At 36.6% G+C, this 22,515-nt stretch overlaps 1 long non-coding RNA gene across 1 annotated transcript; it reads left to right on the top strand.

Moving 5' to 3' along the window:
* The first annotated feature begins 2,857 nt into the window (after window positions 1-2,857).
* On the top strand, window positions 2,858-10,686 carry LOC137622291 (uncharacterized). Its single transcript, XR_011040409.1, has 2 exons — window positions 2,858-2,982; window positions 10,490-10,686. It is a non-coding gene; the product is annotated as an uncharacterized lncRNA (long non-coding RNA).
* The last annotated feature ends 11,829 nt before the right edge of the window (window positions 10,687-22,515 follow it).

Raw genomic sequence — 22,515 nt, forward strand, 5'->3', positions numbered from 1 at the left:
CATCCTATTTATCTCCGCCCATACATATATTTTGTTTAGAGAGAGAGAGAGAGAGAGAGAGAGAGAGAGAGAGAGAGAGAGAGAGAGAGAGAGAGAGAGAGAGAGAGAGAGAATGCACTGGACTTGGTTGTAAATGCTAACTTAATACATGAGCTAGATTGCAAGAATTCTATTTTATGGAGCATATTGGAAATTTCACCATTTCGTCTTTCACCAAGCATACTTACTGTAGACACCTCGAAGCATTTGACGATAGTAGCAGATATAGATTTAATGGCTCTATTTTACAAATAACTAGAACTGTTTGGGTGAACGTTATCTTCGTCTGAAGTTAAAGCAATAAGACTTTAAGGGTTTAAAATGGATAATTGATCCTGGTTCGTAACTGCTTACTCCGCAAAATAAGTTTGCAGGCACTCTTTCGCATTATAGATAGGTGTAAAACTGCTAAGCTCATTTTTATTATTGTAACCAAGCTTAATTTACCTGTACATAACTAAATTAGTAATGAAATTCTTAACCTTTACTTTCATCCCTTTATCCTACCTTGAAATCGGATATCAGTTTTGGCTCTAACATATGGTGGTCAGTTTGGACTATAATTCTTCTTTCATATGCGTTGCCTATACTTAAGTATGAAATCAGATCCTTGCTCTGATTTTGCAACATACCTATGCTTATATCTTGTATTTTAGTCTTGGGTAGTGCCATAGCCTCTGTACTATGGTCTTCTACTGTCTTGGGTCAGAGTTCACTTGCTTGAGGGTATACTCAGGCACACCATTCTATCTTATTTTTCTTCCTTTTGTTTTGTTAAAGTGTTCTTTGTTGATATAGGAAATTTGTATTTTAATGTTGTTACTGTTCTTAAAATTTTCTGGATGTCCTTGTTTCATTTCCTCACTGGGCTATTTTCTCTGTTGGAGCCCCAGGGCTTATAGCATCCTACTTTTCCAACTAGGGTTGTAGCTTAACAAGTAATAATGATTATAATTATATTGACTGTCCTAATTTTGGGAATGAAAATAAATGTTCTGTAGTATCCTCTTCATCTTTGCATAGGTCACACACATTATCATTGTATCTTCCCCTGAAATTTGCTTTCAACTCTTGCCTTCATTACAAGGACTGCCTTATCCAGACCCATTTCTCTAACGTAGACTCAGCATTATAAAATCGCAATTTGCTGGCCAGCACTCCTAGGTAAAAAATCGTTTTGGCTTCGTAAATGAATTTGGTTATGCCCAGTTGATCCTTTTTCTATTAGTTAAATGCCTAGTTCAAATTCTCTTGACCAAAACAAGCGTTTGCCATGAATACGCAATTCTTTCTTGTGCTATCCATATCCCATAGGATTGCTAAACGAGGCTGTTGCGTAAGTTACTCTGATACGCTTATCATTGATCAAGCTTTCTCGTTCTTGTTACTCTCTCGTCTTCCTTAATAGTCGTGGCATTGGAGTAGTTGAATGTTCAAATATTTTGCCGTGTCTACATTCAATGTTCCTCGTTTGACTTGAATGAGGTAAATAATTGTACCCTGTTGTCAGGGGACGACTTAAATGAGGTCAATAATTGTACCCTGTTGTCAGGAGATGACTTAAATGAGGTCAATAATTGTACCCTGTTGTCAGAGGACGACTTAAATGAGGTCAATAATTGTACCCTGTTGTCAGGGGACGACTTAAATGAGGTCAATAATTGTACCCTGTTGTCAGGGGATGACTTAAATGAGGTCAATACTTGTGCTATGTTGTCAGGGGATGACTTAAATTAGGTCAATAATTGTACCATGTTGTCAGAGAAAGACTTAAATGAGGTCAATAATTGTACCATGTTGTCAGAGGACGACTTAAATGAGGTCAATAATTGTACCCTGTTGTCAGGGGATGACTTAAATTAGGTCAATAATTGTACCATGTTGTCAAGGGATGACTTAAATTAGGTCAATAATTGTACCATGTTGTCAGAGGACGACTTAAATGAGGTCAATAATTGTACCCTGTTGTCAGGGGATGACTTAAATGAGGTCAATAATTGTACCCTGTTGTCAGAGGACGACTTAAATGAGGTCAATAATTGTACCCTGTTGTCAGGGGACGACTTAAATGAGGTCAATAATTGTACCCTGTTGTCAGGGGATGACTTAAATTAGGTCAATAATTGTACCCTGTTGTCAGAGGACGACTTAAATGAGGTCAATAATTGTACCCTGTTGTCAGGGGATGACTTAAATGAGGTCAATAATTGTACCCTGTTGTCAGAGGACGACTTAAATGAGGGCAATAATTGTACCCTGTTGTCAGGGGACGACTTAAATGAGGTCAATAATTGTACCCTGTTGTCAGGGGATGACTTAAATGAGGTCAATACTTGTGCTATGTTGTCAGGGGATGACTTAAATTAGGTCAATAATTGTACCATGTTGTCAGGGGATGACTTAAATAAGGTCAATAATTGTACTATGTTGTCAGGGGATGACTTAAATAAGGTCAATAATGTACCATGTTGTCAAGGGATGACTTAAATTAGGTCAATAATTGTACTATGTTTTCAGGGGATGACTTAAATGAGGTCAGTAATTTTACCCTGTTGTCAGGGTGAGTTCCAGGAAAAGAGAGAGAGAGAGAGAGAGGAGAGAGAGAGAGAGAGAGAGAGAGAGAGAGAGAGAGAGAGAGAGAGAGAGAGAGAGAGGGGGGGGTTCAAAATCATACCTTCATTGAGGGGAAGGGACCTAGGTGAACATCATTATTTTCCTCTTCACGCAAAGTAATAAGTTATTGTTTCATAACATTTCGATGTAATTCTAGCATTGACAGATCGGTTCTTTGCCCTTTCAACATCTTGATTTTTCTTTCAGACATTCCTCGACATACCAGCCCAAACAGCGGAAGGATCATTGAGGGGGCGGGACGTTGTCTGATTGCTCCTTGAGGACGTAGTAGCAGCAGACGTTAGGAAGAGGTTGTCCAAAATATTGACAGTAAGTATTTTGAAAAAAAAAAAAAAGGTTTTAATATAATCATTTATATTCATAAGGTATTTTTGCTGGTAAATTAATTTACATACTTTAGGTATACTTAAGGATATCCAATGCGTGGATACAAGGATTTAGACAATTTAATGTTCATAATATCACATTATTTAATTCAATATTTTTTCTGTGGGATGTTTTTGCTGGAAATGGTTAGAGTCTTGTTGCTTGTGGATGTGGGGGTTGGAATGGAGGTATTTTTATACATTCTTAGTGTTATTGGTTTTTTTTTTATTACCACCACCAACGAAGTTAGAAGGGGGTTATGTTTTATCCCTTGTTTGTGGTTGTTTGTTTGTGTGCGTGTTTGTGAACAGCTTCCTAGCCACAATTTCAATCGTAGAGTAATGAAACTCGCAGGGATTAACTGTTATGTAAAAAGCTGGAAATGATTAAATTTTGGAAGGTCAAGGTAAAAAATCAAGGTCACGGTCAAGCAAAATGTCCAATTCACGTAATCTGCCACAAGTTTGGACATCGTTGTTACAGAGAATTCAAACTTGGTTCATATTTGAGTGTATGAAAATCAACGGCAATAAATACATGTTAAAGTCAAAGGTCAAAGTTGAAGAAAAGGTCGAGAAATAAGCTGTTGCGGAAGAGGTCTGCACTCTGCTGAGTGCCCCTCTAATTTCCTTCTGATATTCTGGGTTGAAACTAATAAGAAATTGATAAAACTTTACCATTTTATGATTTTTATTCAGTAGAATTTATCACTTTTCCATACAGTTGTTTAGAATTGGTCAAAAGTGCAAGGTGTAAATATTTCAAACGTTCAAGGGATATTTTATATATTTAGTAATTATATAATCTCGTAACATACCTTGAATGGTAGGTTATTTTCTGAAAGAGAGAGAGGAGAGAGAGAGAGAGAGAGAGAGAGAGAGAGAGAGAGAGAGAGAGAGAGAGAGAGAGAGAGAGAGTGTGGGGGCTGTAATAGGAGATGCTTTGGGATTGCTTACATACATTTTTCCCTTTCAATTTGACAACTGTCGTTAAAATAACTGACCCAATTATTTAATCCAATATCAGTCCCCCTAGATAGAACCTGGTCATGAAAAGCACCTGGTATGGATGGCTTGAAGGCCGAGTTGTTAACGGAAAGTTGTGTGACTGTACTTGAATGGTTGGTGAGAATGTTTACTATAGGTATATGTTATCATTGGTATCGGTGTACTGGGTGTGTGCAGGTATTGTTCCGCTATACAAAGGTAAGGGAGATGTGTGTGTGTGTTGTAATTCACAGGGTATCAGCTTGAGTGTGGTTGGAAAAGTGTATGGTAGAGTATTAATTAATAGAATCAGGGATAAAAGACGAGGAGGCAATCGAAGAAGTGTAGGGTGGTTTTAAGAAGAGGTAAGAGATGTGTGGATCAGATTTTTTTTTACAGTTAGGCAGATATGGAAGAAATATTTAGCAAAAGGAAGGTGTATGTTGCGTTTATGGACATAGGGAAAGCGTGTGATAGGGAATTTTCCCCCAGTTTAGGAACCACTGACCTAGAGACTCTGGAGTCGGACAGCTCATGAGCCCTGATTGTGAACGAACAAATATATGTTGGCACGATTGTTTGTGTTTTTTTTGTGATATGGTAATATGCTGGTGATAGAAAAAATAAATTTCCCTTATTTTAAATGCGAGAATTAGATAATGGTTTCCATTTGATCTCGAGGTTGAATACTGCTCAATTAATTGAATTCTTAAACAGAATTGGTGTATTTATCATAATTGACTTAAGAGAAGTAACAAGATAAACATTAGATTTTGATGTTGACGTCATGAACATGATCATGAATAACGAGTAAGTAGTAGAAAGACAAGATATAATTTTGCTATTCTTACTTACTTGGTATACTTGGTCGAATTTAGAGGGTCTTCCTCACAGCTGTGGTGGTCGTCCACTGACGCCAGTCCGCGAGTCCTTCTTCATGGGGGTGATCTGGTCTGGCACAGAGTTTGTGGCTGCCCTGCAGCACGCTGTGTAGCCTGGCACAGGAGGCTCATCTGGCAGCGTCTGCAGGAAGGTGTCAAGTGCTTTCTTGAATTTGGCGACTGAGTAGCCTGTGGTGTGTCTGACATTTCTCGGCAGTGTATTGAACAGTCTGGGGCCGTTGTGGGTGAGGCTGGAGGCAAGGAGCGTTTTTATCCTCACTGGTGTCCTGGAGTAGAGGCTTTGTCTTGCACATGAGCGCCCAGAACGCTCACTTTCACGTGCCCTCAGTAAGTCAGGGGTAGGGTCAGGCACCTGCCTCTCCAAGATTTTCCAGGTGTATATTATTCTATATCTCTCTCTTCTTCTCTGTTGAGAGTAGAGTCCCAGCTTTTGCAGGCGATGCCAATAGTTGAGCTCCCTCATTCCTTTAATTGATCTTGTGAAACTCCTCTGGACTGACTCTAGCTCCTGTATGTCTCCCTGTTTATGGGGAGACCACAGCTGGCTGCAGTAGTCAAGGATTGGCTGTATGAGGGTCTTCCACAGTGTCAGCATGACCTCCTACTCCCTTGAATGGAAGGTACGCAGAACCCAGCCAACCATGCGCCTGGCCCTAGTGGCGGTGTCCTTGATGGGCTGCTGGAAGGTGGCATCATTGTCCATGAGGACGCCAAGGCACTTGACTGCATCGCTGGGTGGGATTGGCTGCTGTGTTTTTGTCAGCAACTCGGAGTGGATGAGTTCAGTATTGGGCCCCAGTCTCATTATTTCAAATTTATCCTCATTGAATTGTATGTTGTTTGTGTCAGTCCAGTGGAAGACCCTCTGGATGTTTGCCTGCAGCTAGACAACATTCTCAGACACACTGATCCTGTGGCTTAGGGTTGTGTCGTCAGCAAAGGAGGACAGGAAGGAGCCCGTGACTCTTTTTCAATGCCGGCCATCAGGGCCAGGAAGAGTAGGGGGCCAAGAACAGAGCCTTGGGGGACTCCGCTGATGACTTTCTCAGGCTGTGACTTGTGGCCGTCAACAGCTACTGCCTGAGTCTTGTTGGTAAGGAAGCTGTGCAGCCACACATCCAGCTTCCCTGCTATCCCCATGGCCCTCAGCTTGTGGAGAAGGATGCCGTGGTCCACTCGGTCGAAGGCCTTAGCAAAGTCTAAGTTGACCTAGTTTACATTTTTGCCTTCAGCCACTCATAGTGGGCCAAGAGGTTGGAAAGACAAGACCTTCCCTTACGAAAGCCATGCTGAGGGTTACTCATCAAGCTGTTTTCCTCAGGGTGGCTAATGATCTTGTTTCTTAATATTTTCTCATACTTTGATGAGGTGGGAGGTGAGGGCCACTGGCCTGTAGCTTTTGGCTTGGCTTCTATCTCCCCCTTTGTGGATTGGGGAGATGATGGCCTCTTTTAATATTGATGGTATAATGCCAGTGTCCAGGGAGCAGCGCCAGATTTTGTAGAGAGGGAGCGCCAGAGCTTCCTTGCATCTTAGTAAAAGGATGGATCGCACACCATCTGGTTCAGCAGCAGAGTTGATTTTTAATTCACTGATGGCTTCCTGTACATCAGTTATGGTGAAAGGGATGTTCACGAGAGTCAGGTGATGTTGGGTGTGCACCTTAGAGAACTCGGCAGGTTCGAGAACAATCTTGGCAGGTGTAGGTTGCGAGAAGACTGGTATACTTCCTGGGAGAGAATCTGGCATGTTTCCTCGGGGTGTTTGACATCATCCCATTTGCTGCCGGAAGTGGTCCAACCTTGACTTGCGTTTTGGAAAATTTCTTGCAGTACTTAAAGAAAAATTTAGGGTTGGCCTTGATAATGCACACTGCCTGCGTTTCTTCCCAGTCACGTTGCTTCTCGTTTGAATCCTTGAGTTCATTTTCTATATGTGAGATCTTAGCTTGCAGCGAGTTTTTCCGGGTGTCACTCTTTGTCGTTTGCATTTGTCTATTTAAGTTCGCCCGTCGCCTCATAAGCACTTTTCTGTCCCTTGGTATATGGCTTCTTCTGGTGGCTGGCAGTTTTATTGTTGGCACATTACCTTCACAGGCCCTGAGGATGGTTTTTAGAAAGTCATTCAGCATTACCTCAGGGTTGCCAACATGGAGTTCTGACTCCCAGTCAGTTCACTGTAGTTGGGCATTTAGGAGATCCCAATTCACTTGACTGCTTAAGAAGTCTAGTTTGGAGAAAGGGTTCTTCTCTGTTGGTGTAGCCATTTCTGGGGAATGTGATTTGTTGTAAGTAGTGTGTATCTTGAGGAGATTATGGTCAGAGAAGATAGTCCTTTCAGCTGAGACGTAGTTAATTGCATCACTGTTATTGGTGAAAAACAGGTCAAGTATATTGTTTCCTCTGGTTGGTATGGACACCATCTGAATGAGAAAGGAGGAGTTTGTAATGGACAGGAGCAGTTCGGCTTGAGACTTATCAGTGAGGGTGCTCCCAGTTTGGGTTCCTTTGGGCCACTTCAGGAAGGGAAAGTTGAAGTCTCTAGTGAGGATGACGTCAGGTGTAGGAACTGGCAGGGAGTCCAGTAGGCGACTGAGAGCTTCCATGGCACCACTGAAGTTTCTAGAACAGCTGCCAGGTGGATGGTAGCAGTTTATAATCACTATATTATGTTGCTGGATTTGTATGGCTTGCAGTTCAATTTGGCCGTCTGAGTATGACAAGAGGGGTATTGAGTTTGGAGCAATGTCATCCCTCAAGAAAATGATTGTGCCGCCATGTGTTCTTCCTTTCCTATCTGTCCGGAAGGAGGTGTAATTTCTGATGTGTATTTCAGGCTCCTTTATTCCTTCAGATAGGTGGGTTTCAGTGAGGGCAATAAACATAAAGTCCTCCTCCCAGGCCAGCTCTCTTATGAATGATATCTTGCTTTGAGCTGCCTTGGGGTATAGACCTCGAATATTGCCCACTAGGAATTTTTCTAATGTAGTGCCCCGTCTCTGGGCCAAGCCCAGGTTGGGGTCATGGGTGACACTACTGCTGGGAGTACTTGTGGTAGTTGATTTTTCTGGGGTGTTTGCCTCATGAAGTTCTGCAATACAAGTCCCTGAGCCTCTACAACTTTGTTCATGTTTGCCATGTGTGCTTTCATCTCCATGAACATTTCTAAAAAATTGCTTTTGTGGGGCTCTTGTGGTGGAAGAGAAGGTGTCGATGTGCTTGCTGACCTGGAGGGTTGTTCATTTTCGGCAGGGCTCTGGATCCATGCTTTCTGCCTTTTTGTTCCCTTTATATGGGTAAGCTTGCACCCCTCCTTAAAACATTCTCTTTTCTGCACTGAATTTCTACAGAGCCCAGGATGATAGCTGGGGCAGTTCCTACCTAGGGTGCATCCCCTCTCATCTCTAAAACCATGACTCACATATTTTTGGCATGGTTTAGGGTGGCCATAGCTGCAGCCCTTCCCACTTGCACCATATTTGCAGTATCCTCGTCTGTAGTACCTACATACACGTTGGGGGGGGGGGGGGGGGGCTGTGGTAGATGGGCGGGGTTCAGTCATGCTGGGTGGATGGGATTGTATATTTTCTAGGTTGGCTACTGCTGTACTTACAGGTGTATTGGTGTCCCTAGAATATGTGGGGCCAGGCTGCTCCTGTGACCATTGAGGTAGAATGAGGTCCAGGTTCTATGGGGTGTCACCCAGGGTCATGGCTCCATGTTGCCGGGGTGGTGGGGTCTGGGAACACATGGCATCAGCTGTACCCTTATGGTTCTCTTGCAGGTTTGATTGTAATAAAGTCCCCCTGGAGCTTGCCTGCTCATCTATTGCCTTTTGTGCTTCCTGTGCTACATTTTCCCAATCTTCATCCAGATACTTGGACACACAACACTTCTCACAGGTATATTTCCTGGTGGTTTTCAGGAGACACATTAGGTTGTATAAGGGCAATTTTGAACAGTAGTAGTGAATCCATTCCTTACACTCACCACACTGGATGGAGTGTGTCATGTCATCACCCAAGCTACAGGCAGCACAGGTAATCACATGGCCTGTGTTGGAATCCTGGCTTTTGTTTACTCTGGCAGCCACCATAGATTACAAGTACACAAACGCACTATGGTAACCACTGTTCTGCACAATGAACCTTTCAAGATAGATTCTACAATTCACGGAGCGACGAGCGACACGTCTTCACCTCATGACGTACAGACAGTTGCTATACATATTACTCATATAATGTTACTTAGTCTACGACGTACATAGTTGCTTGTTAATTACTTCTCTTGTATTTAACTTATTAACTTTCCTCGCTGGGCTATTTTCCCTGATGGAGCCCTCGGCCTTATAGCATCCCACTTTTCCAACTAGGGTTGTACTTTAGTAAGTGAACGATAATAATAATAATAATAATCATTATTATTACTTTTATGATAATGTAGGAAGCTTTTTGGTTAGTAGACTAACAAAGTCAAGGTGTTATGGAAGGATAGGTTGAATATTTTGATGCTGCTGCATGGGTTATCCAATGAAAACAATCTTTATATTCAGTGGGCTGTTAAAACCATGTGTTTAAGGTGTGACATTTTAGTCACACTCTTTAACTATGGTAGATTATTCATTGGATAAATATAAATGTTAACAATGAGTAGCTGTAGGTTCAATGGATTTAATTATAGATGTCCCTTGTTTTTTACTGGAACAGGCTTATGGCTTGATGTAGGATAGATTCGCAAAAGGATTAATGTTAAGGTTAGGCAAGAGATACTAATCCATAGTTGAACCATGCAATGAAGCTGAACAACTTTACATCTTAGGATGTAACTCAGTGGATTTGGACAGTAAATGTGTAGGGGATCAACGTATAGGTTTTGAGAGTTTTGTTGTAAAGATGATTGGAGTAATTCTGTGGTTAGATGAAAATTTGAAACTACTTCGATTTAGGACTTTATTTTGGGGTATTTTTTGAGCAGATGTCTCACAAGATTGTAAATACAGTCCCAGTAGGCCCTGCTGCTTCCTCCGGTGCCTTAGATGACCGCGGAGGTAGCAGCAGTAGGGGATTCAGCGTTATGAAGCTTCATCAGTGGTGGATAACGGGGGAGGGTGGGCTGTGGCACCCTAGCAGTACAAGCTGAACTCGGTTGAGTCCCTTGTCAGGCTGGGAGGAACGTAGAGAGGAGAGGTTCCCTTTTTTCTTTCATTTGTTTGATGTCGGCTACCCCCCAAAATTGGGGGAAGTGCCTTGGTATATGTATGAATGTATTTGTTGAGCAGTACAGTACCAGCCAAACTCGGCTGAATCCCTCGTCAGGCTGAGAGGAACGTAGAGAGGAAATGTTCCCTTTTTTTATTTGTTTGATGTCGGCTATCCCCCAAAATTGGGGGAAGTGCCTTGGTAAATAGATAGATTGGTTGAGTGGTTCATGCAAATGATTACTTTATTGGAATAAGAGGGCAATTTATGTTATAGATCTCTAGCTGTATTAGTGTCCAGATGATTTTGTGTAGAAAAAATAACCATTCATATGTCAAACTGATATTTCAATTTTCTTTTCACAGGATGAAAGAACCCATGGCAAGAAGAGAGGAATTCTTCAAGAAAAATAGAGATTTCTGGACCCTCTACAACTTATGCTGTCGACAAGCCGAATCTTCAATTTCCTTTTAAAAGTCTTATATGTAGAAATATTTCTTGTTCTTGACCAAATTTATTTAGATTAGTTCAATCTTGAATCATTCATACAAGAATTGAATTTCCACTCCGAAGATTTACTTTTGACCAATCATATTTTAATCTTAAAATTTGATTAATTTCTTTAAGCCTTATCAAGTCCTATCTAAGTACTTCATATGGTTAAAAATTTTCAAAATTGGTTTTTATGGCATAAACATTTGAAGTATTTTCCTTTTTAAGCACTGAAAGAATTTAAAGTTTTGATATTTAAGCTTCTCTGTAATTTAAGACCATCTGAATATTCCTACGAAGTCTCTCAAGTTAAATTAGCCTTAGAGGAAGGTTTTAGGTTTTAAGGTTGTTCAAACCTAAAAGGAACGAGATTCATATAAGCTACAGTATTTGAAAGTAATTATTTTTTATAATAAGGTTAGTAATTGACTTTGCAGAAAGGTGTGAAATAATTTAAAACCTTGATTAGTTATGAAAATTAATTTGATCACTAAAGGTATTCTCTAAACATGTCCTGTGAAGCAGGAAAACACGTTATGCTTAGGGACTTTAATATCAGGGAAAATGTCCTATAAATAACATTGAAATTATTCCCCCATTAGGTTTTTTATTAATATCAGAGAAAATGTCCTATAAATATCATTGAAATTATTCCCCCATTATATTTTTTATTAATATCAGAGAAAATGTCCTATAAATAACATTGAAATTATTCCCCCATTGGATTTTTTATTAATATCAGAGAAAATGTCCTATAAATATCATTGAAATTATTCCCCCATTAGATTTTTTATTAATATCAGAGAAAATGTCCTATAAATAACATTGAAATTATTCCCCCATTAGATTTTTTATTAATATCAGAGAAAATGTCCTATAAATAACATTGAAATTATTCCCCCAATTTTTTATTAATATCAGAGAAAATGTCCTATAGATATCATTGAAATTATTCCCCCATTAGATTTTTTATTAATATCAGAGAAAATGTCCTATAGATATCATTGAAATTATTCCCCCATTAGATTTTTTATTAATATCAGAGAAAATGTCCTATAAATATCATTGAAATTATTCCCCCATTAGATTTTTTATTAATATCAGAGAAAATGTCCCATAAATAACATTGAAATTATTCCCCCATTAGATTTTTTATTAATATCAGAGAAAATGTCCTATAAATATCATTGAAATTATTCCCCCATTAGATTTTTTATCAATTTAAAGTCTAGAGTTTTCTCTAGAACAGAAATGTCAAACCCGAGGCCGGTGGGCTAAATGTGGCCCTCAAGATGACTAAATTTTTCAACGTTCATTTCTTTTAGCGAGTCATATTTGCACCGACTCTCAGCGGTGCCCTTTTAGCTAGGAAAAGTTTCCTGATCGCTGATTGGTTGGACAAGATAATTCTAACCAATCAGCGACCAGGAAACTTTTCTGAGCTAAAAGGGCACCGTTGCGAGTCGGTGCAAATATGAATCGCTAAAAAAAATGGACTATAGCTATAATTGTTATAACTGAGAAAATGTAAATAAACTCTTAAAATGATCCAAAATGTATTTTTGCTGAAATACGATGACCTGCATAAAACATTATCAGTCTTGTCAATAAATAATTACCTAATCTTTGATGGTCCTCGAGACCATAGTCATGCATAATTGGCCCTCGAAAGAATTTGAGTTTGACATTCCTGTTCTGGAGTGTTAAGTCAATGAGTGATATCTGTGAATTTATGTAACTATTTTAAGCAAGTTATCAATACGTGTGACTGCTGGGTTATTAGCTTTGTTTTCCACGCTCTAACATCTGAAACCTATTATATGCATTGTTTGAAATTCTTTGAACTGTAACTTCATACCATTCTTTAACTTCGTACTTCATCCCATTTAGACTTGGTTAATAGTTTATCTTAAAGTTTAAATGTATTTTCTTGCATTTTGAAATTAAGCTTATTTCTTTAATATTACATTATCATTCTATTCGATAACCTTTAGTTGCCCTAACTAATGACTGGAGAGTTCGTGGTGTCGAAGTTGGTCCACATGTTGAAAGTCATTCAAAATAGGCTAAAATCTTACTGAATTTCATCTTATACTATCTACCCCTATACTGTAGTACAAGCATTGATACCATAGCTATTTTTATTTAAATGCTAAAGAGAATCTTGTCGAATCCATCTATTTGATTCATTAAGAAATTGACTTAAGTTTCTGCATGAATAATTTGTCTTCAGTGGTTTTCATTTATGATTTTACAGTTTAAAATATAACATTAAGATTGAGATAATTCTTATTTTAAGTTTTGAAATGCAATGCCATAAGCCAGTGAGAATTAAAGTAAAGTTGTTTAAAATTATCATAGCAATTTTGAAATCCTGTATACTGTACATGATAGTATCTGATGGAGATCTGTTAAATTATTATTACTAGGTAGAAAATTGCATATTGAATTCTCTCTCTCTCTCTCTCTCTCTCTCTCTCTCTCTCTCTCTCTCTCTCTCTCTCTCTCTCTCTCTCTCTCTCTCTCTCTCTCTCTAACATAGAATTCAGGTTTTCAGTAAGTTCCCGTTCTGTTGAAGAAAAAATTGTTGAAATGTATTTTAATTTCAATAAAGTTAAGACGTCCTTTTTTATCCATCATTCTCCATTTATTTTCTTCTCAAATTTTACTTTTAATAGAAACTTGATTAAATTTCTAAAAGAAAAATCCTTTGTGGAACATTACAGCAGTCACATGTAAGATCCTTGTTCAAAGTAGCTGAGAATTTGTCCTAAACTTGATGTTCTTAGAGTTGTTAGTTTTGGATAGTAAGCCATAGAATGACCACTGTTTTGCTAAAAAATAACTGATTTTAAGCAATGTTTTTATGCCTATATTACTTGTAATGACCTTATGTAATCTGCTTCACATCACTAATTACATAATGTAGGTCAAATAACTTGATGGAAAGACATAAGGAAGATTAAAGCTTCAGTTTTGTTATCTGGGAATAAATTGTTAAAGACTTCAGTTTTCAAAAGGTTTGAAGTTAGGACCGATTTATAAATTAATGGTAGAGTTATAAGTTAAGAGAATGGGTAGATAAGAATTAAGAAATATTATTAGATTATTTATAGATTCTTAAGGATAGTTGTTGGATTTAAGGTCTAGGAAAGAATGTATGTTAGAACTATTTGTTAAAAAATCTCAAAGAACTTATTGATTGGAAGATTTAAGGAAAGAGTTGCTATAAAACTAGAAATAAAAGGTTCAGTTGTTTTGAAGGAATACATAAGAAAAAATGTCATGGCGTCAATGAAGTATGACAGAAGGTAAAGTACAGAAATTTATTAGTTTAAATCAAAATAATTAAGAAAGGCTTAAAGGTAAAATATTTTGATTAATTTTATTATTAAATGGGACTCCATATGAATTTTAGGAAAGAAAGTGCAGATGTTTATCAGGTCAGGATTTTAAGATGAAAAGTTCAGGGACCAGTTTTAAGGGATTTGTATTTACAAATGACTTTGAATAATTTGTGCTTTCATAACGAAAGTAATAGTGATTGATGTAGGAATAGCTTTTAATGAGACTCAAGGGGATTGTTTATACGAGTAGATCCATTCTAGAAAGGCAGTCTAGTTAAGACATACCTCTTGGTAGTCTTTGATAAAGATTTAGAGGAATTATTTCATTGATAAAATATTTTAGATTTAAATTGAGGAAATATTTAGGAAATAACTTAAATTTCATCTTATTGGAGAGGGTAGCTTCCAGATTGTTTCCTTAGGTGGACAATATTCATAAACTTTAATGACTGCACGAAATTTTCAAGCTGTTTGGAGGAAGGGTTGAATAAAGCATACGAAATGAGGGGAGGAGCTTATATCTTGCTGGTTTGAAGTATGCCACTATTAGGTAACTTCTGAAAACATTGGTGCTTGAAGCATTAGGGATTTAAAACTTTTATTTCCCTTGTGGTGGAAACCAAATCATGCAGACATTGCTTAGAATCAACATGATCAGAATTGTTTTCATTTGCACTTTCAGTTGTCATTCTAAGATGGTTTAGATTTAAGGAAAATAAGTCAGGCAAGTGGTCTTTATATGGCTATTGTACTCTTATATATATAGTAAAGTTGTATTTAAAGTTTGAATAATATTTCAACTTATCAGTAATCTTTTTATATTGTGATTTTATTGTCTTCTTATGCATTGCTTCTGTTTATATATTGCTTCCTGTATCTTCTATTTATATAGTGATACTGTATCTTCAATTTATGCATTACTACCATTTCTATCCATACGTTATTACTGTATCTTCTATTTATACATTACTACTCCAGCTTCTCGTCAGACATTACTACTGTATCTTTTGTTTATGAATTTCTACTGTATTATGTTATTTTGAACTGAAAATACAGCTATTTTAACTATGAAAACCGCAGAAAAGACATTAGCCCTGTAAAGTGCAAGAGATTTGTAATTGGAAAGTAAAATACATTATGGAAGACATAAAAAAACATCCATGGCTTAGCCTTGAATGCCTCAAGATGTCTTCTATAATGTATTTTACTTTACTATTACAAATCTTTTGCACTTTGCATGGCTAATGTCTTTTCTGCGGTTTTCATTGTTAAAACAGCTGTATTTTCACTTAAAAATTACAAGATACAGTAGCAATTTATAAACAAAGACACAGTATGAATAGAATATACAGTAGTAATGTATGAATAGAAGATTCAGTAATAATGTATAAAATAGAAGTTACAGTAGTTATGTTTAGGAGAGCAGGAAAACTTTGACCAAATTTGTTGCAATGTATATAAATTATGAAACTAAAGATGTGAATAAAAGAAATAAAAACTTATATAAAATTTATTTATTTTCATTACATCCATAATATATCAAATTACATCTATAATACAAAGAAATATATTGGAAAAAAATATAAAAAAAAATATAAAAATTTCTGTTACATGGAGTGTTCTCCTTAATCTAACGTTCATATGACTGAGTGTTCTCCCCAGTCGGCCCCCTCCCTCTTCTGGTATTAGTAAAATGCCTGTTTTCTCTCTCCTCTGAAAGACCAGAGACCCCATGAAGTATAAAAAACCTTGCCTTTGACTATCATAAACCACAAGTTTTCATTATAAGACTGGTTTATTCCCTTCCAATGTACAGAGCTCGTTCACTATTCCACTGGTGATAGAGAAATATATACTGACTCTTGGTATGGAAGTATTGTCAAAATGAAGACTCTGCACTATGGTGTTCATGTTTAGTCCAATTCTCAGTATATTCAATCCTGACAACTCTAGTCATATGATGATAATTCATAGCCTCAAATTCAGTTACTTTTACTCTGGGTTTAAGCATTGTCGACTGAGTCGACTATTATTCTGTGGTAAAATTAAATTTATAAATTATGAATTAAGAAAAACAAATAAGTTTCGATCAAGTCTTTTATTGTAGAAGATTGGGTGTCATACACAGGACAGGTTTCAATACACTCAATAGCAGTATTAAGTATAAATATGAATACACTGCAGTCAAAGACTAACTATATCAAATTCTTCTTTAATCTCGTTTTCTAACAACAAACTCAACCAACTACAGAAAACGGATATTTCAGATCTCATAACATGGGATACTGAGTTAATTAGTTATCTTTGATTTTTCTGAACATTGGAAAAGTTTTGAAGTTAAACATTTGAGGTTAAAAGTGTCATGATTGTATAAATTAATTAAGTTTTCAATAAAAAAAAAGAGAAGGAAATGGAAAGCCCACCAAGGCCCGCCCCTTCCCACCTGGTAACAGAAAATTGATTAGGCATTTTGTATTTGAACGAACAAAGTCACCAGGCCCTTGAATGCTTTCCTTTTCCTTCTCTTTTGAAATGTTTTATTGAAAATCTTACAGACATTAATGCAATGATTGTGAGTTAAATATGCCAAGAATATTATGTCTTTTCAAGATAATGTTATAGTATTCTAGTTAGTTGATACTTTAGATTTTAATGAAAATAGCAAGTCATAAATAGAAACTTAGGAAATTTCAAATGATTACATTTTAGATTGTAAACAGAGCAAGGGGATATCTTTTCAAATCTAAATTTTCATTTAGAAACCATCATTAAATGAAACAATGGGTGGGAGTGAAAACCTCATCAGTCTTATAGTGGAATTCCACCGCAATCAATTACTCCAGAAACCTTTTGCTCTCTCAAAAGCAGACAGGAACCACAACTGCCCAAAGGCATCTCTCATCCGTCCCATTTCATGTGCAGGATTGAGTCGGGCAAAGGAGAAGACACGTGCAAACCACTGCCCTGACAATCCTTACTACTCCTCCTAGCAGATAGGCAGATCGGACCGAAGTACACATTAACCTTGCACGTGGACCACAAAAGTCAATTCAGTTCCATGTGTAACACATTCTCAAATAAGACCCCTTTTGAAAGTTACGTGGAGAAAGTCTAATTTAAGATTTTCTTAAAAGCTAAACAACCCTTAACCTAACAGTAAGCCTACCCACAAAGCTGATCAACCCTTAACCTAACAGTAGGCCTACCTAAAAAGCTGAACCACCCTTGAACTAACAGTAGGCCTACCTACAAAGCTGAACAATCCGTAAACTAACAGTAGGCCTACCTGCAAAGCTGATCAACCCTTAAACTAACAGTAGGCCTACCTACAAAGCTGAACAACCCGTAAACTAACAGTAGGCCTACCTACAAAGCTGATCAACCCCTAAACTAACAGTAAACCTACCTACAAAGCTGATCAACCCCTAAACTAACAGTAGGCCTACCTACAAAGCTGATCAACCCTTAAACTAACAGTAGGCCTGCCTAAAAAGCTGAACAACCCTTAAACTACCAGTAGGCCTACCTACAAAGCTGAACAATCCGTAAACTAACAGTAGGCCTACCTACAAAGCTGAACAACCCCTAAACTAACAGTAGGCCTACCTACAAAGCTGAACAATCCGTAAACTAACAGTAGGCCTACCTACAAAGCTGAACAACCCTTAAACTACCAGTAGGCCTACCTACAAAGCTGAACAATCCGTAAACTAACAGTAAACCTACCTACAAAGCTGATCAACCCCTAAACTAACAGTAGGCCTACCTACAAAGCTGATCAACCCTTAAACTAACAGTAGGCCTGCCTACAAAGCTGAACAACACTTAAACTACCAGTAGGCCTACCTACAAAGCTGAACAACCCTTAAACTACCAGTAGGCCTACCTACAAAGCTGAACAACCCCTAAACTACCAGTAGGCCTACCTACAAAGCTGAAAAAACCTTAAACTAACACTAGCCCTGCGTACATAGCCGAACAACCCTTAAACTAACAGTAGATCTACCTACAAAGCTGACCAACACTTAATCTAACAGTAGGGCTACCTACTAAACTGTTGCTAATGACCAAATATACATTTTACCTTAATGTCATATTGCATAGTATTTATTCCTATCATACAGGCACACATACTAATCGAAAATCAGGCCTAGTTGATGAAAATTAGTCTATAGTATGACACACACACACAATGATGCCCAGCCTGAATACATTTTATTGATATTACATGCTCTTCAACATCTTTTATTAAACCATAAACTATGGACAAGCTTAAGGAGATTTTAAGTTATTCGGAATCATCCTCTTTTATATGAATACTTAAGTCAGTCTACCTTCAACGAAATATCTTTGGCATTGTAAACTTCGTATTTACGATCTTAATAGTCGATAGATTTTTTAATAAATTTGGAAAATTACCGTAGTTACATTGAAACGTATTTTGTGAACTAAATATATTTTGAATTTGAGTCTAATTATCAGAAATTCATCATGAAATTAATGTCAAATAAAACTTGGGAAACTGAATTATATTAGGCCATTATATGGTTTGAAACGGTTATTAGCAATGTTAAAAACATCTATGGGTATGATAATAATAATTTAACTGTTAAATTCTTCGTAATAGTGGACGATCTCCAGTTATTCTAGATGTAGCCCAACTGGTTGGCTTCTTACCAAATTATCTGCATTTGGACTATCATAAATAGTGAAGATAACAAATTTGATTTGAAAAGAATTAATCCCAGACTTACGAAGTGTTTATATTGCAATAGGACGGAACTAATGGCTTTACTCTTTCATCAAATATTAATTCCATTTATTAAAAGAACTTTATGAAAAATAGGATTTATAAAGTATCTTATTCATTAGGTATCATTTGTAAATTTCATTGCGTAAGGTAAAAGCACAAGCCTGAAATTTGTCCCTTAGAAAATAATTATATCAAAAACCTTAAGCTTGTCCTTAATATTAATAAAGAATATTTTTATATTTGCATATCTAATACTCACCACCTCGCCTATCGCCTCATCTTAATGTGGCCACGTAAAAAGTTAAAATATTAAAAGATTCCTAAAATAACTTAATATAATTTTGGCAATCTATAGATAAAAGCGATTAGGATATATCAATCTGGTAAAGTGAGCTACTGATTAAGCAACTATTGAAAGAAATCTTTAGATTTAATCTTTAAAGAATTAATGCAAAAAACAAGTGAAATTACTTTAGATTGATTGATGGGTGAATTTGCTTTTCATATATGCATTAAATTACTCATTACAAAAATCTTAGAAATCTACGATTCAAGTATGAAATGAGTTTAGGCATAATAATTATTTAAATCATTCTCAAAACCCTTTGATTTGAGACTCCCGTTCGGCCAATGATGCAAGGAAACTAATATTGTCCTTCGTGAAATAAAATAAATTTTTTAGAGCTGCCTACTAAACAAAGTTTACTCTAATCTCAGTATCTAACTTTCTATAAAACTAAATTTAGATTAAAATTTTGGTGTTAACCTGAGGAATAGACACTTGCTAACCTTGATTTGACCCGAGAAAAACTAATTTAAATGTCTCACTAAGATAATCTTTATACAGATCTATTAAAATCAGCACGCAATCAAACCAATTTTTCACTAAAGACAGCACTAGTAAGAAACTATAATTCCTCTCGATAGACTAGATCCTCATCGTAACACTTACACCAGACATCATCCAACCATTCGTTCATTGCTCGTTACAAATTTACTGATGTACAAGGAATGCATTGTCCTGCATCAATTAATTCCTAAATTTAATCCCAAGGTTTAATTTTAAGTGGTAGAGCAGCAACATAAGTAGTGCACTCTCTGAGCTTACTGTCGTGAACCAACGATCAAAATTACATTTATAAAACTTTTGCGTTGTTCCATAGTGACAAACTGGCCTTTTGCTTGTCCCCTCAAGTTACTTGAGAGATTACGCTAATATTTACATTGAAATTAATGCAAAGGCGGACATTTGAAAAGTGTATTGTACTCTATTATGGGAAAACTACAATTTCTCTTAAATAATCTTTACTGCATTACTGTACTGAATTAAGTATTAACTAAATCTAAAGCAATCAACTGAAATTCAAAACTTTCCCACCAAATCAGCAAAGGTTTTCTGTACTTTGCATCGATATGAAAATGTTGAAACGCTCAACCCAACTCGAAAAGTTGCAAGTTTCGACTACAGATTTAGTGGCTAATTTGTATGTAATTGAAACGCTGGGTACATGAAATATCAAGACATTAAAATCTCTAAAAACTTATTTTTCAGGATTTTTCTTATAGTACTTATATATTGTGATAAAGTACTTTGAAAATGAATGCACTAACTTCTAATTTTAGATTACCTTAAGTTACTAAACATTTACTCACCATAGACGTAAGTTAACTAAAGATTTAAACAGTTTAATCAACAGTTTATGACGTTAATATTAATTATATTAGCATTTAAACGTAAGGGACTTTAGCATAAGTAGATCGGACTTTATCAAGCTTTCAGTTAATCTAACAGTTTTTGGCTTTAGTTGTCTAGAGATATTAGCGTAGAAATTATGATCTTGTTACATGTGAGCAACTTAAATTGTGCATTCAAATCTTAAGTGTCATTAAGATTAAAAGAAATTGGCGAGTTATATAGTTTATTACAATATAACACTAATGCTCTGACTTGATGTTTTGTACAAGCTTCAGAGGCTTATCAGATTATGTCTAACATTTATAAATTATAAAGTTTCCTTGCACAAAAAAAAGTATAACTTTGGAGCAGGTACTTTTTGTAAATTACTACACAAGATACATACATTCCTGTACATCAGTATCAAAGTACGTATGCAAAATCTAACCTCAAAATGTCAAACTTTAGTTTGGATCCTTTGCCTAATCCTGCATAAATTTTAAAAATACTTAACCAAGAGCACATCAAACTAAATAAAATTGAAGCCAAATAATTTAATCCGGTATAAACATTCCCTAAACCAGAATACCTAATCCTGAATTACACAAAAAGAGAGACTTTAATAAGGCCTTAATTCCCCCAATCAACATTGGCAGTAACTCCCCACTAACAACTAAAACTATACCAACAACAATATATTCAAGAATGTATTGCACATTTCTTCTAAAATGACTTACAGCAGTTCTTTGTCCCTTCTTTATGTCGTGAACAGAAACAGTAGGAATCAGATATTTTGGGACATTTATAGTCCCAGCTGGACCCCTTTTCAGAGAGCTCGGGTATCTCAGTGTAATGGAAAGCACTGGATCGCAAGACTTACAAAGTCAACACTTTTTTAAAGAAAGTTATCTCAAACTTTAAAACTAAATTAATCTTTCCAATCTTTTGATTTTCCTTGACAGATAAAACTGAAAAATTTAGCAATACAGTTACTAATTTCACATTAACATAGAAAACTCACACATTCTTGGACATAATTTAAATCACTATCTTCACAAAAAGTTTTTCATAACTCAATTTACACAATACATGACAAATTTGATCTAGTTTGAAACAAATTACAGTGTATGCACAATAGAAACCTGTTCAATTTGACATTACAATCTCCTACAATTCAAGATTAAAATTTTGAAAATTTTTAAACTAGATTTAAAAAATATTTAAAAGCACGAAATACCAATATCTAAAATCATTTGAGGCTTTAAAGATCCTTTAACCTGACTGAATTATTAATCATGACTAGAATTGACAAGTCAGAATCTACCTTGACAAGATTTCAAGGAAATCAAATTAGACTAAACATGTTCACCATAGCACACAGTCTAGCATTTTGACAATACAACATAACCAAGTTAACAATTTACTTCTCTCATTAAACCAGCAAAAGAATGAACGAGTCCCGTACATGGGAAGCTCATAAACAGCCTAAATGAACAGTGGTTCTAGTCAAAAGCAAGATATACTTCATGGGTCCTTTGGCCTTTCAGTGGTGAGGAGTATGGCAAGTACTGATACCAGAAGAAGGAGGGGGCCGGATGGGGAGGGAGGCTCAGTCATATGAACGTTCCCTTTATTTATTTTTTTTTAAATCTTTCCAAATTGGGAGGGGGAAGGATCAAGGAGTGGGAATGGGAGTTCTGAAACTTTAGCTATGTATTACAAGGAACAATCTGATTTAAAAAAAAAATCGAAGTTAATTTCAAGGTATGTTCATGTAGCTTAAGATAAGATGAGGAATATCACTAATATTAGCCAAAGCCCTACCATTTCACACACTCACATACTAGCCCTCCCACTTTCTAGCTCTACTAGCCATTTCACACACTCACATACTAGCCCTCCCACTTTCTAGCTCTACTAGCCATTTCACACACTCACATACTAGCCCTCCCACTTTCTAGCTCTACTAGCCATTTCACACACTCACATACTAACCCTCCCACTTTCTAGCTCTACTAGCCATTTCACACACTCACATACTAACCCTCCCACTTTCTAGCTCTACTAGCCATTTCACACACTCACATACTAGCCCTCCCACTTTCTAGCTCTACTAGCCATTTC

This window comes from Palaemon carinicauda, chromosome 2, assembly GCF_036898095.1.
Source record: "Palaemon carinicauda isolate YSFRI2023 chromosome 2, ASM3689809v2, whole genome shotgun sequence".
Lineage (NCBI taxonomy): Eukaryota > Metazoa > Arthropoda > Malacostraca > Decapoda > Palaemonidae > Palaemon > Palaemon carinicauda.